Here is a 17732-nt window from a genome sequence, read left to right on the forward strand (position 1 = left end):
AGCTGTTGAATAGACAATCTAAGGCTAATTTGTCACATTGACCTGGTATTACTGTTCCAGCCCACGCTTGTCTTGGAAAATCATCACCTAAAAAGAACTTCTGGGCATGCTTGGGTAAGGAGCTGTGTTTTGATTCCAGGAGCCAGATTATCCAGACCACACAGAGATAGCTGAGGATGGGAATGTTGGCTGCAACTTAAAATCTTAATATTCTCTCTGCCATGTATTGATGGTGGACCTCATCTATAAGAAAATGACAGCTTGAGTCCCCAAGATGATATTGGCATATACTCCCAGGATGACATCTGTTTCCATCGCGGGTTGCCAGGCCTATCGTGAGTATGCAGGAATCTGTAGTCATTGAAGAAACGTCAGAGAGTAACAGCATTGGCTATTTAAGCAGGAAATTATATGATCAGTGGTTTGTTCCAGTAATATTAATCAGGCAGTTCTATGAAAGATTAATTATGTGCATGAGCAGTAAGTGGTTAAGGTGCCGGACATTCATTGAATGACTTTGCAACTTTTTAAGCAAGAGATAATTGGGGCTACACAAAACTAGGTGGGATGAAAAATAGGCAACAAATCTAAGAAGTTTTATTCGGGAGCACCTGACTGGCTCAGTTGATTAAACGTCCGCCTTTTGATTTTGGCTCAGGTCATGATCTCAGTTTGTGAGTTCAAGCCTCACAAGTCTGGCTCTGTGCTGACAGGGTGGAGCCTGCTTGGGATTCTCTCTCTCTCTCTCTCTCTCTCTCTGCCCCTCTCCTTCTCATGCACTCTCTCTCTCTCTCACTCAAAATAAATAAACATTAATTTTTTTTAATTTAAAAAATGAAAAAAAGAAGTTTTATATTGATACATTCAATATGATTTTGATTCAATATTCAATAAAGAAAGGAGAGAAGAAACATAGATGTAGTAAGCGGTGAACAGAAATAAAGAACACAGCAGTTTTAGGAATAAAGGTGATTTCTTCTGTTTGGGAAATACTCATTCAGATGCCATCCCAACATCGAGGTATGAAGAGGAGTTGTCACAAAAGAGAATTGGAGTGATGTGCTGACTGTCCACAGGAGACAGCAGTGCAAGTCTGACATAAGCTGGGTAGCTTGGGCAGAAAAAGCCAACTCTGAAGAAACAGAGAGGTCCTGGAGAAGAAGCTCCAACATTTTTGGAGATGGTATGTGTTCCCCTCAAAAAAAGTAAAATAAATAGACCCAAATCTAGAGTGCACGAATAAGTTCCCCCGGAAAGCTTTAAAACCAAGGGCCAGGAAATGAGAAGAGAGGGCTAGAAGGTTTATGAGGCTGGACTCAGAAATCTCTGGCTTGGCTTCAGGGTGAGCCTGTATGACCCTGAGGTTGTGTATGTAGAAAAGAAGGCCAGCTTATCAGCGACAGTGTGAATTGGGGGACTGTCCAGCCCTGGCTTCCTTCCTGTTTTGTTCCAGATGTGGACTCAGCCCCACGTAGGCTTTGGGTCAAAGACAGCTTGCTCCCATTCTCTGAAAGTGGGGCATGGATCCGCTTCTCCCGTCCTTCATTAAGTTTAAGGATTAATCCAGGACTGACGGGCAAGCAGCCTTTCTCTCTACCCACATTGTTATGTGGCTCATCTTTCATCCCAGTATCTGCTTCCCTGACTCCCTGTGGGAAGCCGGACCCAGCTGAAACCTGATTCTCTGTTTCTCATGTTCCTGTGGTCATCTCAAACCGACACCTCCCTGCATAACTGGCCAAAGTCTCATCTAGTGCTAAAAACAATAAAATGTCTCAGATGTCCTCAGTCCAGCCCATCTTCTTCCAACAGATCGATGGACAGGGATAGTGAGACCAGACCCAAATCTGGATGATGAGTTTCCCTAGAACCTGCTTTCCACAGTCAATATTTACCTTGACCAGCCCCCTTGGGACAACTTAGTTTTGGCTGATTCCCTTCTCCCATCTGAATTCCAGCATGCCTTTGTCAGTATGGCTTTGTCCATGAAAGGTCTGACAGACCTACGAGCAGTACAACTTGGTCTATGGAACAAAGGAATGTATCTGTGGCTCAGAGAGGAAGTTGTCCCCACCTCATAAACGACCTAGGGAACCTGAAAGGAAGTACTCAAGCTACGTCTATCTAGCTAGTAGAGTACACTAAGGAGGAAAAGATAAGGATTCTGAAATATTGGTGATACAGGGGAGGGGGGGCTATGCTAGAAGGGGGGTCAAAGCAGTGCCTGGAAAAGATTGTTTAATTCCTTCAGTTCCTTAAATTAATTGTGCAACATGGCATTAGGCCAGATATGATTGGTCTTTCCTGGGCCCTGAGATTCCATCAATGTTGGGAATTTGCATGGTGGTGTACCAGAGGGCAGGGATACATTGAGAAAAAGCAAGAGGGATAAGGCCACCGAAACATCCCAGCAGTGAGGCCCTTTAAGGGTAAATGCCACAGCCTACCCCACTAATTGCTCAGAAGCTGCCAATCCAATACTACCAAGGGCAAGAAGTGATGAGAACTTGGTGGGGGAGCCAAAGATGGCCGTATCAACACATGGATCCAAAGACCCAATACAACTGGATGGTTCAAAGGGCCACACTTAGAAGAACACTAACTAGAACATGGCCACAGGGGCAGTTCTGTCTCAGCTCAGTCATCAGGGCGAAGTTCTTTCTAAGAAGGCACTTTTTTCTGTTAGCACTCTTTATAGACTTTGAGAATCTCCTTGTGAGCTAAACTCCCCTCCACCATGGTGCCCAAACCTGGCACTTTGATTCATTTCTCATGTGTGGTAGTATGTAGCTGTTAAAGATACACATTCTGGAATCAGACTGCCAGCTTCAATATCTGACTTTGCCACTTACTGTTAACCATGACAGCTTGCTTGAATTACTTAAGCTCTCTACCACTGTATCTTTCTCATCTATAGATGGGGAATAATACCTACTCCTAGGACTGTGATGGTGATTCAGTAAGGTGATAATACATCTAAAACACTTCAGAAATGGGGCGCCTGGGTGGTTCAGTCGGTTAAACTTCCTACTTTTGATCTCAGCTCAGATCTTGATCTCAGGGTCATGAGTTCAAGCTCCACGCTGGGCTCCACACTGGGTTTGAAGTCTGCTAAAAAAAGTTAAAAAAAGTAAAACAGGTGGCTCAGTTGGTTGAGCATCCGACTTCAGCTCAGGTCATGATCTCACGGCTCATGAGTTTAAGCCCTGCGTCAGGCTCTGTGCTGATGGCTCAGAGTCTGGAGCCTCTTCAGATTCTGTGTCTTTCTCTCTCTCTCTGCCCCTCCCCCGCTCACAGTCTGTCTCTCTCTGTCTCTCAAAAATAAATAAACATTAAAAAAAAAAGTAAAATTAAGTTACATAAAACATTCAAAAAATGCCTGGAAGATAGTGTATTCACCACCGATGTGGCTGTTTTTATTACTCTAAGCTATAGGCAAAGAAGAAAGTTGCCATATCTGATATAAACTGGCTTTATTATGATTCAACGGAATCCAGTTCTGTGATTACCTATATATTATTGCTTATTTGCATCGATGCACTAAAGATATACTCAGTACCACTTCATATTGTGATGTTTTTAAACACTGTGACAGTGACAGTTTTAAGTACTGTCGAGTTTCCATCAGTATGTTGCTCTGGCTAATCTAACATGGCAAGATGCATGAGTAGAGAATATGTTTCGTGTGAGATAACACTCTTAAGTTGAATGTTTTCAAACATTTTTTTTCCCTTTTACTTGATACTGTCTTCAATTAAACTCAGAATATAAATTTCAGGTCTGAGTCATCTTGTTGAAATTTCTAAGCCTTTCTAGATCTCATTTTCCTCAGCTGACTATAATAATAGTTTTCATCTCATAGATTCAGTGTAAGGATTAAATAAGCTAATTCAAGTAAAGCTTAGAACATAGCCTGGCTTCCAGAAAGGGCTGGAAACCTATTCATTATTATCATTCTATTAAGTTGGGCTTTGAGTACTTTAGCCTGCTGCTTAAGGGTAGCTGCCCAAAAGAAGGATCACTGTTGTCTCTTGGCTGATAGCTTCCCTCAGCCCATCCTTACAACATTCTGCTTGGTACATGAAACAGTGGAAGCCATTTTCGTCCATGAGTAAAGAAGGGAAGAGGGGCACCTGGGTGGCTCAGTCAGTTAAGGGGCCAACTCTTGATGTCACCCCAGGTCATGATCTCATGGTTCGTGGGTTTGAGTCCTGTGTCAGGCTCTGCATTGGCAGCATGGGGCCTGCTTGGGATTCTCTGTCTCTGTCTCTCTCTCTCTCTCTCTCTCTCTCTCTCTCTCTGCCCCTCCCTGCTTGTGCTCTCTCTCAAAAATAAATAAATAAACATTAAAAAAAAAAAAAAGAAAGGGAAGAATTGTCGTCACTAGGTGAACACTGCTAACCAGTAGAGTATAGTGTTTGAAGGTATGTATCTCTCATTATAGGTCACACAAAAATGGGAAAGATGTGAGGGTGAATGGGGCTGGAATCAACACCAGTCAGCTGTTTTACAAGTCACACCCCCAGTCTGTGTCTGGCCCACAGCATGATCCATATGTCTTTGGAAGCCTGGTTATGTTAAATCATGTAACTGGCCAATTTCTCCAAACAGAAGAGGGAAAAGTCTGTTCCCTAATCTTTCTCAGTGCATATTACCATTTATTTTATTATTATTATTTTTAAATGGTTATTTATTTTTTGAGAAAGAGAGAGAGTGAGCACAAGCAGTGGGGGGCAGAGAGAGAGGGAGACACAGAATCCGAAGCAGGATCCAGGCTCTGAGCTGTCAGCACAGAGCCTGATGCGGGGCTCAAACTCACGATCCGCGAGATCATGACCTGATCAGGTGGGACCCTTAACCGACTGAGCCACCCAGGCGCCCCGAGGGGGAGACACAGAATCCTAAGCAGGCTCCAGGCTATCAGCACAGAACCAGACACTGGGTTCAAACTCACGAACTGTGAGATCATGACCTGAGCCGAAGTCAGATGCTTCACCTGACTAAGCCACCCAGGCATTCCAATGCATATTACCATTTAAATCCCTTGTCTCTCTGAATTGCTTCCCAGCCTTTTGGCTAAGATCAAGTGTAAATCCCTTGTCTCTCTGAGTATCAGGTCAATGGAAAGCCAAGTAATCCTGGACATCAAGAAGAGACAATTCACAAAGTTTTTCTGTGAAGGTCTAAATAATGCAGATGGTCACCAATATCAATCGTTTCACTGAACAAAAATGAGCAACAAACATGTTATTAAAGACCATAATGTGTAAGCATATGCTAATAAGCACATGCATATATGAGCTAAAAAATATGTCTGATTATCATTTTTCTCACCCGTGTGTGGTACTGTACTAGTTAATATACCTGTCAATTCGGTACTCCTAAGTAATGTATCTACCTATTCCTCACCAAGCAAATATCTACCTGTGTGAAGAGGTGCGCTGATGTCTTATGTCATATGCTACCTTCAGGCTTTGACGCAGCTTTCAAGCCATTGTCTTTTTGAAGCTGGGAATCCCTTCCTACGAGTTCCCAGAGCCCATTGCTCATCCATCTGCTGTAGCAATGTTTCTCAAACGCAATGTGAACATGCCTCCCCCGGGGATCTTGTTAAAGGGCAGATTCGGATTCATTAGGTCTAGAGTGGGTCTGAGATTCTGTGTTCGTTATAAGCTCTCAGATGTTACAGTTAAGTGCTAAGCAATGAGCTCTACAGTTGGTTTATAGGTAGTTGTGTGCAAGCCTTTCTCTCCTGCTAGTGTCTGGCCCATAGCAGAGAACAGTGAGCATTTGTCACTGTTAAGCTCAGCTTTTAGGCTTTGTGACTCCATTTTATTATTTGTAGTTAGTCATCGCTAGATTATTAAAATTAAATTCTGGTAGAAAGATGTATTAAGCTTGTTAATACTGTGTATGTATGTAGCACTTTTCTCCCTAAAGTTTAAAATAATTGTATCCAGGGGCGCCTGGGTGGTTCAGTCGGTTAAGCGTCTGACTTCGGCTCAGGTCACGATCTCGCGGTCCGTCAGTTCGAGCCCCGTGTCAGGCTCTGTGCTGACAGCTCAGAGCCCGGAGCCTGTTTCAGATTCTGTGTCTCCCTCTCTCTCTGACCCTCCCCCGTTCATGCTCTGTCTCTCTCTGTCTCAAAAATAAATAAACGTTAAAAAAAATTTTTTTTAAATAAATAAATAAAATAATTGTATCCATTATATGCTATTATATTTTTAGTATTCTGAAAGGGGAGGGCTTTTGGATGGTATCTTATTTATATCTGCCTCTCTGGCACCTACCACCATAGCCAGGGCTCAGTAGTTCTTCAGCGAAAGACCAAGCTTCTGGCTGTATTCTTTCTATACGAAGATCTGATCCTACCTACGTTCCATCTTTAATGAGTAACCAGGTAGAGAAAAGTTCTCTTTTGTCAATATTATCATTTTTAATCGGAACATGATTATGAGTGGTTTGGGTCTTGCTAATATCTTGCTACTGTCTTTTTTAGTTTCCAGATCTCAAGAAATCCTGCTTCTTTCACAATCACTCAAGTACATTATAAAGAAGCAATTCTATCATTTGTGTTCGATTTCTAAATAAATTAGGGACTCGGGGACAGTTTAAAAGGCAAGCCACCGATCTTGATGCCTGTGCAGGAAGATTAAGTGTGTGTTCATTCTGATTTTTGGTTTCATCTATTTTCAGGCAGTGAGTATAATTGAAACGTGAGCATTTCTGACTCACCTTCTGTCCTCAGTTCATTATCACCATTTACGTGTCATTTGATATCATACAGTGAGGTAACATGCTACTTGGGTGACCCTATTTATTACGCTGTTCAAAGGGTAAAAACTGAGTCCTTGGTAAGAATACTTCATCAGTAGCCATTTATAGAGAAAAGGGGTAATAAAAGCTAACATTCAGTGAATTCTTACCGTGTCAGGTCCCGGGATATATATTTTATATTTTTTTCCTTCCCATTTAATCCCCCAAACAACCACAAAAGTTAGGCCATTTACCATCATACAACTTTCCCCTTTTTCTAGCTGTGGAAACTGAGGTTTCACAAAGTGGTCTATCTTGTCCACGGGCACACAGCTAGTAACAACAATGCAAACCTGTTCAGCCAGTCCATTGGCTTAGGGTTTCAATGAGTTCAGTAATATTTATTGAGTGTCTGCTGTGTGCGGAGAATTTAACCACAACCATCTTGGGTGGTAACCATCGTTTCTCCTGTTTTCCAGTGAGGAAGTCTACTGGGCTAAGCTAGGTCATTAAGCTGCAAAGGGCTCAGATTTGAGATCATAATTCAGATGTGGCTGACAATAAAACTATTATTTTGGAGGAAGCCATCCCTTTAAAAAGCTAGTGCATACTCTTCCCTTGCTATCTGAAGGAAAATAGTGAGACAAATTGGAGAAAATAGAAGCCTGGAAAGTCAATGAACTACAAAAGGGATTAGAACTGAAGTGGTTTCTTTGGACAACTTTGGTTCAAGTTGGTGAGCTTGCTTTCTTAACCCACACCTCCTTCCTAGTTGATCTGTTTTCCTCCCGCTTTCCCTCTCCCATCCCTACCTCTTTCTTCTCTCTATTAGAGGCTAGGTCTACAGTTTTGATGAAATCAAAATTCATTTTGATTGCCTCAGTCCCATTTTTTTGTTACCTCCTCAAGCTTTGAAACCAGTCCTCAGAGGACTTGGGTGTGCCCCAATGCCACAGGCAATCTCTGCTTTTAAATAGGAAGCTTTACCCAGGGACTGCAGTTCTACCCTGAAGAGCTTTTGTTGTGTTTGGAAAGGTAATCTAACTGATCAGCTGGGCCCTCCCAGAACATGTTCAAACAGTGCCTTTCCCTGCAATGTCTCCCTACATCTCTGGGCTTTTCCCCCTCCCCCCTCTCCCGCAGCTGTTTCTTCCAGGGGAGGCGTGTTGATCGTCTTCATGATTTCCAGAGAGCTCAGTTGGATGACATTCCAAAAGGAGTTCTAGTGGGACATCATTCCTAAGAAGAGATGATTTATTGTTTCCAACTGAGAAGACACACTTTCGATAAAGATGGTTTTGATTCACTTTTGCATTACCTGGTTAAAATATGTCCTGCTTTTACTTTAAATCCAAGTTTGTTTGTTTTTCAAGTGCATTTATTTATTTTCAGAGAGAGAGAGAGAGAGAGCTCCTGCATGCATGTGAGTGGGGGAAGGGGACAGAGAGAAGGAGAGAGGGAATCCCAAGCAGGCTCCGCGCTATCAGCGCAAAGCCCAATGGGGGGTTTGATCTCACAAACACTAAGATCATGACGTGAGCCTAAATCAAGAGTTGGACACTTAACTGACTGAGCCACCCAGGTGCCCCTCCTGCTTTTACTTTAAAGGAAAACATAAAATGAGTTTGAAGTTATCAAAATCAAACAGGGACTTACATATGCTATGTGAGGTTTTGTTCCAAGAAAGTAAAAACATATCTCAAAACCTATAATTATGCCTCTTCTTTTAAATAGATTTAAAAAAATTATTAATGTTTATTTATTTTTGAGAAACAGATAGAGCATGAGTGGGAGAGGGACAGAGAGAGAGGAAAACACAGAATCTGAAACAGCTCTGCTGAACTTTCAGCAGAGAGCCTGATGGAGGGCTCGAACCCACGAACCGTGAGATCACGACCTGGGCCGAAGTCGGATGCTTAACCAACTGAGCCACCCAGGCACCTCATTAAATAGTTTTGTTTTGTTTTTTTTAAAGATTTTATTTAAATTCCATTTAGTTAACAGATAGTATAACATCAATTTCAGGGGTACAGTATAGTGATTCAACATTTCTGTACAACACCCAGTGCTCATCATGACAAGTGCTCTCCTTAATGCACTTAAGGGGGAAGATGCCCATCCCTCCAGTGGCCTTTCCTCTGGTAACCATCAGCTTGTTCTCTATAGCTAAGAATTTGTTTCTTGGTTTGTCTCTCTCACTCTCTCTTTCTTCCCTTTGCTTGTTTGTTTTCTTTCTTAAATTCTACGTATGAATGAAATTATATGGTTTTGATGGTACTTATTAATTTTGCTTTTTCTCCTCCCAAATAAAAGCAATGTACTGGTTGACCATAATAACTGTCTGACCGGTGTTAAAAATTTGCCACTCTGGCAGCCTAATAATGGATATACATTATTTGTATATAAAACATAAGTCAACTTATCTTTGACTTAGATAAGTTGTTGATTTTGATCCGTTTTCCATTTATTTTATGAGCTGATGATAAAAAAATGTAAAATGGTATTAGTGATTTTTAATTTTTCTAAAGTTGTAGAAGCCCAGTTCAACAAACGAATGGAAGCAGAGATTCCTAATCAAAATGAGAATAGAGCACATAGAACTTCACTGAATCGCCCCCTAACTCAACCCGCGATGTAATTCTGAGGCCTCTCCCACTTTTATGTTTGGAAGCCACTACAACAAAACCTTTAAATAATAGCACAAATAAGGCCTGTTATGCTAACCACAGGGGTAATAAACTCCAATCTGAATTCTCCACTGACAGGGAACTCTGCCACGCCGTGACGTGAAATATGTGTCAACGGATGCATTAGCGTCCAAAGAAGGCTTATCAAAACTAGTTCAAGGATGTTGATTTATAACACACAGAAGTGGAGGTTGAGAGTTAAATGCATGGAACTCAGGACTGCCTTTATAAAATGGAACACTAAGCTCTGTTTGCTTTTGTATAAGTTCACTGTGTATCAGGACTTCCGGCATATAGTAGGTAATCAATACGTGTTCTCTTAAAATGAGTTGAATAAAATTACTACTATACACTTTTTTTTTTTTTTTTTTTTTTTTTTTTTTACAGAGCGGATACATAACTTATTCTTCACAAATTATATTTCTAGATCACGGAATATATATCTGTTGGCACTTTATTTGAGGTAAGACTAGAAAACAAGCAAATGCAGGCTAATTTTCTCCAGTCTTTGGTAGTGTTTAGGACAAATGATCATACCAGCAACATCTTGCATTGTGCTTCAGCCTATGGTCCCACTATGCTTCTGGGGAAGCCAGAAGCCTTCAAAATAGCAAAGAGGAATGGAAGGGCATGGTACTTCATGTTTTGGTAGTAATGTATATTATTTAGAACAGAATCTTATTATTATCTTTGACTGGGGTCAAACAGATCTTGGTGGTATGTAAATAAAACCCTTTAGAAGAAAGTACCATCCAGGAGTTTGGGGAGCCACAGAGTATATGTAAATGATCTGCTGTCCATGTTCACACAAGCCTGTTCATATGCAGTTGTACCTTAGTGTTAGAAACCTGATAATCCAGAAAGATGCTAAGATTGTCAGAGGCATCATCCATTCAAATGGATTGTTAACCATGACAAGAGAGCTGAAGCATTAATTTTAGTGTAAAATAAAGGCTTATTCTGAAGGAAAGTTTTATTAGAAGGAAAAGTCAATATATAAATAAGCAAAAACAGAATACATGACATTTTTTGTTCTGTTTTTTTATAGGAATGTGAGCAAAACAATGCTGTTTTGAATGTCCAAAAATTTTGACTGGATTTTGGTATTATGTGTTTGAATGTCTAGATTTTTGTCGTCTTCTTTTTAAGATTTTATTTTCTTTTTAGTATGTAGCTATATTACTTTAAATTGGTTTTGTGCTTTTGCAACTTCTTCTTAAGATATATTGGGGCTTGTTTAGAGAAACCTCTACTCTAGAGATAAGACATGTCTTAATGAAGTCTCTGTTGAGTGTTCAATGTGGTATCTCCACAATGGATGATATGAACTTGACCATCTCCCATTCCTGTTGGAGCCCTGGGAATTGTTCCACTCACAGATCCAGAAGTTGTCCTTTACCTGGTCTTGTGGAATTTCATCCTAATGATGCACAGATTAATATTCAGTCAAAGGCTTAGGGAGACCTTATGCAGATTTCTGGACTTGAAATCTCCCTGGTACTCTAACCAGGAAACTTTGGCTGTCCCAGCCACCTTGTACTCAAATCTCTGACTCCTCAGTTTAATGAGAACTCCATAATCTGCTTTTCCCTCCCTGTGCTGGGATCCAGGAAGTTCTTCCAGGCAGAATTCCAGAATGATAACAAGGCTCATCTCATTTTTTCTCCTTTTCTAAAGGATCATAGTCCTGCACTATCTGTTGTCCATAGTCTGGAAAGAGTTGCTTCATTTTTTTTTTTTTTCTAGTTTTCTACTTGTTAACAGCAAGAAAGCAAGTTTAGTACTAGTTACTAAAACATGTCAGGAAGCAAATTTTCAGGAAAAAAAAATCTATGTAGATTCTGCTATTCTAGAATATAAAAGTTATCGTATCCAGGCAATAATGTTTTATGCTTGTTTTTCCATGATCCTATTGTTTATACAGAATTTATCAAGAAGATCTAATAGTCATTAAGTCTTACAAAATAACAATTGTAAACTATCTGAGAGATCCTGTTAGTTGTGAAAAGACTTAATTACGGTCTATTTTACTTGCTTCCCATCTTGTCACTATTCCTGTATCCAGATGTATCTTTTACAACAACAACCACAAAAATGATAACATGCTGCCCAACTTGAACGCCCACTATTTTCCCCAGATTTGTTTTTTGATGATTTGGGTTGCTTTCAAGAATGTAATCCATAAAAAAGTATGAAGATTTGCTATCATTGAGGGTTTTCGAAGGAATGTGAGGCTGTCTGTAAGGACACTTTTCAGTGGGAAGTTCAAGTACTATCAGGCTATGAATAGAGCTCCCCAGCAGGCCAACGCAGACTGTAGTGGTTAAGTTCTAATATACTTCTGGGAAGAAATTTAGTCTCTAAAGTGCCTGGGCTGCTATTCTTGTTATGCATTCATTCTTTGCTTCTGATAGCATGGGCCCACGATCCCTGGTCACAAATCTTTGAAACTAAATGTGCTATGAAATTTAGTTCTTCTGATTTTAGAAAGGTAGTACCTTACATATTCCCTGTTTTTCCATAATATCTCCAGCTGGACTGGACAATACAAGAGATCACACTCTGATGCTTCTGTAATGAAATGAATAAATAGTCTCACCAGCTGGGATAAATAAATAAATACAAAACAAAACAAAACAAAAGTTGGCCTTTGGAGATTTTTAATTCGGCAGTCAGTCACAGATAAGGACCAAGGATATGGATTTTCAAGGCTTGTCAGATGCCCCTAGGAAATGCAGAATGCTCAGATATTGATGTCATCATAATATACACATACACATTATTCATAATATACACATACACATTATTCATTACACATTAGATTAAAATGTCTTTCAGAGAAAGTGATCATTTATATTTTGTTTAAAAACAATAGATGAATTTTGGTAGGAAACTTTTGTTTTCTTAATTTGTGAGTTAAAGCTACAGCTTACTAATGAAACACTTAATAGCTAACAGTGAAGGAAATACAGGGGCAATTAACCCATTACCACGAATAATTGGACTGTTCAGGTATTATGACATCATGTGTTTTTATAACGCTATTGTTTACAAAGCATTTTCAGATACTATTTGATTCTTATCAGAATCCTGTGGGGCAAATAAGGTGGATATTAGTATTTGTCTCCATTTGCAAATGAGAGGACTGCAGCTTAGATGATCCACACGCTTTGTCAGAGACCATTCAGGCCCCCACTTAGGGTATCTGATGGCAAACTGAGTGCTCATTTCACTATACTTCACTTTCAGTCCAAGCTTTCATTGTAACATATTCCACATGGTCAAGAAGTCATTCATTCCCTCTGCATGGGTTAAAAAGGCCTCATTTATACATCTACTCACATATTAAAAATAAAATGTATTGGGTGTATACCATGGGCTCTTAACTGCTCTTCTAAATACTGTAGGGAAGAGTCACAACAGTCCCGGCTCAGCTAAAATAAAGAATTCTCACGTATGTAGCTTTTAGAAATTGCCTTTTGAAAGGATATAGAGGAACTTGATCCCCAACTAACTGGGAAGACTGACTACATTTTCTAGAATTTTTATAGGGCTTTTTTCTGAGTGGTAATAACTAAGGTCAACTTGTGCCAAAATAACCATTTCGGTATTTAAAGAGAGTTCATGAACATCTATTCTAAGGGCCTCATCTCCAGCTGAGACCTAAGCTATGTGTTATAGGACCTGCCCAAGGCCCTACAGCTAAGGAGAGGCCAAAGAGCCTGTTTACCAGGCCCAAGTTCCCTGTCTCAGGGTTCTGTGTTCTTTCCAGCATTCTTTTCTGTGAAGTTCACAGTATTTTACAGATTGTGTTGTAAAGCACACCCCAGCAGACTCTAATCCAAGGGTGGGTGATGGTCCCGTGAGGCCCAAGAACAGATCCAGAGACAGCAATAATAATGCCACATAGGTTTCTTGAGGGAATTCACCTACAGGGAGTCCAGGAGCATCTGGACAAAGCATCTGTTGCTGGAATCTACGTGCAACAAACCTTTTTTGTTTTTAGTTTAGTTAGTTTTTAAGAGGGAGAGAGTGGAGGGGAGGGACAGAGAAAGAGGGAGAGAGAGAATCCCAAGCATGAACTCATGAACCGTGAAATCATGACCTGAGCTGAAATCAAGAGTCAGACGCCCAACTGACTGAGCCCCCCAGGTCCCCTGTAACAAGATTTTAGAGTGAAGCAACTTAGCCTCGCAACTCCCTGCAGCCCTTCTCTTTGCATGGCCGGTGTTCCAAGGGGATCAAGGCCTGCCATCCGGAAATTATTCCTTACAAAGAAGATGCTCTGGGTTGGCCACCCCCAGAGCCCCTGACCTTGAACAATTTGTTCTGCACATTCTGCTTGATGGGAATATAGAGGGAGGATGGACTCTCTGTATTCCCAAGATAGTGATTAACGGGGGTATTTAGGATGTGCTTGTCCAAAGTAGCTGTCAGGCATGTGCCACACAAGCATTATCTTCTCTCAGCAGAGGGGCCTGTACCTTTATAAATGAGGGAAACTGACACGCAGAAGGGAGAAATACAGAATCATACAGCAGGCTTGATCAGCAAGGGACACAAGTGGCCCTTGCAGTGAGCACATGACAGGACAGGACGAAGAGAGTGCCAATCAAATACCTGAGCGCTGGGCCCATGGTGGTCCAGCTCAGTCAGCTACTTGGTCTCTGTGAAGTCCTCTGGGGACTGGAGTGACAGAGACAGCTGATTGAGGTTGAATTAGGTATTGTGTTTTCCTTGTCCCTAATTCATCTCTAATCAAATCTTGGTCAGTTAAGATTCTCCCTGCTCACTCCTAGTTGAAGGCAACCTAGTGAGCCACATTTTTAGTCCTTGTCCTTAGTCCTGAGATTATTGGCTCTAAAAGCGTCCATGGAATGAGTCGTGTCCTGGAAATAATCCTCAGGGGAACTCAGTGAGATTGCCAAGGCAGTTAGTTGCAGGTGACCTGTGATTAAGAAAAGTGCCTGAACATTAATGGGCCACTGATTTCAGGTCATTCTTGGGATCCTAGAATCATTCAATCTATTAAATAGTTACTAGCCAAGGGCTGGCAGTAGTAAGACCTCTATGTTTACCAGATGGTATGGTAGAGAATTAGGAACCAGTGTCCTAGAATAAAGGCCCTTGCTCATGTCTCCTCCTCCTTTGTGGGTAAGGATCACAGAGGTACCTTAAGCGTCATAGAGTGATTTGTTCTATTGCACCCTTGTTAATATTTCTGAGATGAAATAAGTATGTGTTACGTCTAATTGGGATGTGTATGGATGTACCTCTCTGTTCATGTTTATATATGAAAGCTAAACTCCTATAATATAAAACACTTTCCAAGAAATACCATATTTGTATATGCAACATGATGACTCTTAGGTTCATTCTGAGCATATATGTCCAGTTATTTTCTTAACAGCAAAGCATAACTTCCACCCAATCTTCAGCCTACAGAATGAGAATCTTAAGACTTTAGGTATTCTCCTTACCCGGAAAGAATATACACCAAATGAGTGGGGAAAGAGAAGCAAGGTGTGGGAAGAACTCACTGATTTCTACAGAACCTCAAAAGGCCTTTGTTCAGGGGGCGCGTGGGTGGCTCAGTCGGTTAGGGGGCCGACTTCAGCTCAGGTCATGATCTCACAGTCTGTGAGTTCGAGGCCTGCGTCAGGCTCTGCGCTAACAGCTCAGAGCCTGGAGACTGTTTTGGATTCTGTCTCCCTCTCTCTCTGCCCCACCCCTGCTCATGCTCTGTCTCTCTCTGTCTCAAAAATAAATAAAAACATTAAAAAAAAATTTTTTTAAAAGGTCTTTGTTTAGGCCGAAGCAGGATTCAAGTCGGCACTCCCTATCTTTGAATTAATTGTTTGTCCATCCCTGAAAGGTGCTTTGCACGTTTTCGGTACTACAAGGAAAGATTTCTTCATGCCTCCGGAGCCCGGCACCATGCTTATCCTGCCAATCTTTCTGCACTTATTTCCTCCTCCACTTCATCACCTTCTTGGTACTTGAAACTGCTAAACTCGTTTATTTTTTCCAACCGCCATTCCAGTCTCAGAAATTTCCTCCAACCACCCTCTTCCCATGCACGGAGAAACCTGTGTCTTCTGTTCCACCAAATATTCTTGTAATTTAGCAGGAGGGCTAGGGATAGGATGAAGGGAGTTGTTATTTGCATACAAATAGAACTGGGGTTTAGCCTTTGAGACTACTTAACAAGCTTTGAGTACCTTGAAGGGTTTAAAAAAAAGAAAAAAACAAGAAAAAGAAAAAGAAAAATCAAGGCACATAGGACCTGTTAATCCAGAGTTTCTTAATCCTGGCCCACAGACTCTTCCTCTTCGGTGGTTAATGAATGGGCTTCCAGGAATCTGTGGGGCCCCTGTAATTGGAAACCACAAACCAAGTGTAAATGAGTGGGGAACAGTTTCATTTATGTTCAAAGGATTTTGTGATCCCAGAGGATCCTATAGTTAGACCCACAGCATAAAAAAAAAAAAAAAAAAAAAAAAAAAAAAAAAAAAAAAAAAAAAAAAAAATCAGCAAACTAGAATGGCTAGAGGTTTGGGGTTTCAATCACTGTCTCCTCCTATCTAGATTTCTGCTTTTCTCATAGAATGAATGCCACTTAACATTGAAAGAGACCATAATGGTCACTTAGTCCAACTTCTGCACACTACCCAGATTTCACTACTGTTCCCTATTCTCTACCGCCACAGATTCAGACACAGTTTTAGCTTAAATGATTTCCTAGACTGAGATCCAGAAATTCAGCGGCAGCAATGTCTATTGTTGGACAGTTTTCAGGGATTCCTTACTTGCGTTCAGCAAAGTCAACCCTTAAGGATTGGAACAATAGAGATACTGCATTTTCTCTCTAATAACTGAGTATGGGTATCCCCTGCTTTCCAAAAGTTTGATTTATACCACTTTGCTATTAGAAAGACCTACCTGTTTACACTGAGAGAAAGCTGGGAAGGATTTTCCCTGTTAGAGATAAAGGCAAAAAGGAAAAGTAGCAGTCATCATTTGTTTTGTAATGAGCCACATTGTAGAGGCAGAGCACATCCTGGGCAGTGAGAGCGACCCCACTAAGCTCCTTCCCCCAACTACACTCAGCATCTCAGCATCCAGCCGCCATAGTTTTGAACTGTGTCTGTGAACATCTGGGCTTATCTTGATTTATTTTGTGCGTCTGTTAGATGTGTCCTAAGGTATTAGAGAAGCTTAAGAGAGGTGATTTTTGGGGTCTGGGAAACACACATTTTTCCATTTGGTGCACCATTTCCTGGAGGCATGGGATGAAGTGGCCAGAAGCCTGCAGAGCAACAGGCCTAAGTTTTATTGTGACCCTGCATCACATACTTCACCCACGTCTCTCCATCTGTGAGAAAGGCACACCGCACAAAGTGGTAGAAAACACAAAGAGAATGTGAACGACTACCAGAAACAGACGGAAGAGTAGGCTCAGAGTCTGACCTGACCAAACAACCACAGCATTTCAAAAAGGAAAGATCCCTTCTACTCCCTTCTCTCTTCTTCCTCCTGCAGGGGCAATGAGCCCACCACCCCTAGTGTCCCTGTCCTCCTCACCCTGGTATGATACCAGCACCTCCCATGGGGAGTCCTTCCGTGATGCCAGTGATGGGCCCTCCTTCTCCTGTGATGATGCCAGGGGGCCCTGCTTCTGGAATGAGGGGCACCTATGGGAGGCCATGTGCCAATGACTCCTGGTATCCCAGTGATGTGACCTCCCGCCGGTCCCGTGATGGTGCCCACTCTGCCGGGAATGACTCAACAAGACACATAAGGAGAGACAGGAACATCTTTAATCCATTTTACTTCACCAGGAGATCATGGTGCTGTGACTCTGTTTTCTAACACCCTGACAGGGAAGTCTTGCTCCCCCTTCCTATCAAAGAGAGAATAGTTTTGGCAAGGAAGTAGTGGGACAGAAAAAAAAAAAAAAAGTAACTTGTATTTGTATTGTGAAATATGAAAACCACACATTCAACTGTCTTAGTCACAAAATTTTTTTTCCCGTATAAATGAATGTTACTTGCTTCTTCAGTTTACGCCATTTGGGGTTAGGAAAGTTTTTATGGTAATGCTGTATTTCTGGATAGCAGGAGAAACCCATGATTCTATTTTTTTTACTGATAAGATTTAGGCACTTAACTGGAGTTACTATTTTCCCCAAATTCTCTGTCCTGCGGGCTGTCTTTCGCGTTCTTCCAACAGTTTCTTACTTCTCTCCACTGTCACGACCACCGCCCTAGTTCAAGTTACCTTTTTATC

The 17732-nt window shown here is 41.3% G+C and overlaps 1 pseudogene; it reads left to right on the forward strand.

Annotated features, from left to right (window-relative positions):
* Positions 1–17244, forward strand: part of LOC128314281 (U1 small nuclear ribonucleoprotein C-like) — a 70917-nt pseudogene extending 53673 nt beyond the window's left edge.
* Positions 17245–17732: the final 488 nt, after the last annotated feature.

This window comes from Acinonyx jubatus, chromosome B1 (assembly GCF_027475565.1).
Source record: "Acinonyx jubatus isolate Ajub_Pintada_27869175 chromosome B1, VMU_Ajub_asm_v1.0, whole genome shotgun sequence".
NCBI classification, from domain to species: Eukaryota; Metazoa; Chordata; class Mammalia; order Carnivora; family Felidae; genus Acinonyx; species Acinonyx jubatus.